Source organism: Oncorhynchus nerka, linkage group LG15, assembly GCF_034236695.1.
Source record: "Oncorhynchus nerka isolate Pitt River linkage group LG15, Oner_Uvic_2.0, whole genome shotgun sequence".
NCBI classification, from domain to species: Eukaryota; Metazoa; Chordata; class Actinopteri; order Salmoniformes; family Salmonidae; genus Oncorhynchus; species Oncorhynchus nerka.
The window spans coordinates 5,498,450-5,500,949 of record NC_088410.1 but is presented as its reverse complement, the minus strand read 5'-3'; the positions used below and the strand labels follow the sequence as shown (position 1 = coordinate 5,500,949).

The 2,500-nt window shown below is 45.8% G+C and overlaps 1 protein-coding gene across 1 annotated transcript in view; it reads left to right on the top strand.

Annotated features, from left to right (window-relative positions):
- LOC135560334 (protein kinase C beta type-like) overlaps nt 1–2,500 on the top strand; it is a 257,240-nt gene that overhangs the window by 13,483 nt on the left and 241,257 nt on the right. The gene's annotated exons all lie outside the window — the stretch shown is intronic.

Genomic DNA, 2,500 nt, shown 5'->3' with positions numbered 1-2,500 from the left:
GACAGAGATGATACCAGTGTCTAGTCAGAACGTACAACAGACAGAGAGATGATACCAGTGTCTAGTCAGAACGTACAACAGACAGAGATGATACCAGTGTCTAGTCAGAACGTACAACAGAGATGATACCAGTGTCTAGTCAGAACATACAACAGAGATGATACCAGTGTCTAGTCAGAACGTACAACAGACAGAGAGATGATACCAGTGTCTAGTCAGAACGTACAACAGACAGAGATGATACCAGTGTCTAGTCAGAACGTACAACAGACAGAGATGATACCAGTGTCTAGTCAGAACGTACAACAGACAGAGATGATACCAGTGTCTAGTCAGAACATACAACAGACAGAGATGATACCAGTGTCTAGTCAGAACGTACAACAGACAGAGATGATACCAGTGTCTAGTCAGAACGTACAACAGACAGAGATGATACCAGTGTCTAGTCAGAACATACAACAGACAGAGATGATACCAGTGTCTAGTCAGAACGTACAGCCGTTGAAGATGTCACACATGTGATGCATCTTGGGTGTGTGTTGTTGCTTTGTCAGGGTGGTAACACAGGAAATGCAAAGAGGGTGAAGTGCAACACACACAGAGAGGCAGAAACCTTTCCGTCCCCAACAAAGCGGAAACAGACCGCTGATCTACACTCCAGAAGAGACCGACAGACTAATACCATAGGATCTGTATCTGTCTGTCTCCCTGTCTCTCTCTGTCTGTCTCTCTGTCTCTCTATCTGTCTGTCTCTCTGTCTCTCTCTCTGTCTGTCTCTCTGTCTCTCTCTCTCTGTATCTCTCTGTCTCTCTCTCTGTCTGTCTCTCTGTCTCTCTCTCTGTCTGTCTCTCTGTCTCTCTCTGTCTGTCTCTCTGTCTCTCTCTCTGTCTGTCTCTCTGTCTCTCTCTCTGTCTCTCTCTCTGTCTGTCTCTCTGTCTCTCTCTCTCTCTCTCTCTCTGTCTGTTTCTCTGTCTCTCTCTGTCTGTCTCTCTGTCTCTCTCTCTGTCTGTCTCTCTGTCTCTCTATCTGTCTGTCTCTCTGGCTCTCTCTCTCTGTATCTCTCTCTCTGTCTCTGTATCTCTCTCTCTCTCTCTCTCTCTCTGTCTGTCTGTCTGTCTCTCTATCTGTCTGTCTCTCTGTCTCTCTCTCTGTCTGTCTCTCTGTCTCTCTCTGTATCTCTCTCTCTCTCTGGATCTGTCTGTCTCTTTGTCTCTCTCTCTGTCTGTCTCTCTCTCTGTGTGTCTGTCTCTCTCTGGATCTGTCTGTCTCTGTGTCTCTCTCTCTGTCTGTCTCTCTCTCTGTGTGTCTGTCTCTCTCTGTATCTCTCTCTTTCTCTCTGGATCTGTCTGTCTCTTTGTCTCTCTCTCTGTCTGTCTCTCTCTCTCTGTGTGTCTGTCTCTTTGTCTCTGTCTCTTTGTCTCTGTCTCTTTCTCTCTCTCTTTCTCTCTGTCTCTCTGTCTCTCTGTCTCTCTCTGTCTCTCTCTCTCTCTCCTCTCTCTCTCTCTCTCTCTCTCTCTCTCTCTCTCTCTCTCTCTCTCTCTCTCTCTCTCTCTCTCTCTCTCTCTCTCTCTCTCTCTCTCTCTCTCTCTCTCTCTCTCTCTCTGTCTCTCTCTGTCTCTCTCTGTCTCTCTCTCTCTGTCTCTCTCTCTCTCTCTCTCTCTCTCTCTCTCTCTCTCTGTCTCTCTCTCTCTGTCTCTCTCTCTCTCTCTCTCTCTCTCTCTCTCTCTCTCTCTCTCCTTCAGCTTGTGGTCTGTTGACAGTTCTCACAATGGCTATTTTTTGCTCAAATTTCACTGACAAATTTCAGAGAGGCAGACAGAGGAGAAGTGAGAGTAGTTTAGGGAAGCAGGTCAGTGTCTCCATCAGCAGATGTAAAATAAACATGAATGGCATCAACAAGGAAAGGTTTTACAAGTCTCTCAATCACTGTTTCTTTAGGATTCTTTACTCCCACACACACAGAGAGAGAGAGAGAGAGACAAGATCCTCTAGGTAAAACAAGTCAAGACAAGATGTCTGGCATTCCTCCTCTCCTCTGAAACGTGTGTGTGTGTGTGTGTGGGGGGTTGGTTGACAAAGTGAGTGTTAGCTGAAGTGACAGAGACAGTCTATAGAGAGAGGGTCTGACTGGTAGGTTACTGTAACAGTCTATAGAGAGAGGGTCTGACTGGTAGGTTACTGTAACAGTCTATAGAGAGAGACTGGTAGGTTACTGTAACAGTCTATAGAGAGAGAGGGTCTTACTGGTAGGTTACTGTAACAGTCTATAGAGAGAGACTGGTAGGTTACTGTAACAGTCTATAGAGAGAGACTGGTAGGTTACTGTAACAGTCTATAGAGAGAGACGGGTAGGTTACTGTAACAGTCTATAGAGAGAGGGTCTGACTGGTAGGTTACTGTAACAGTCTATAGAGAGAGACTGGTAGGTTACTGTAACAGTCTATAGAGAGAGACTGGTTGGTTACTGTAACAGTCTATAGAGAGAGACTGGTAGGTT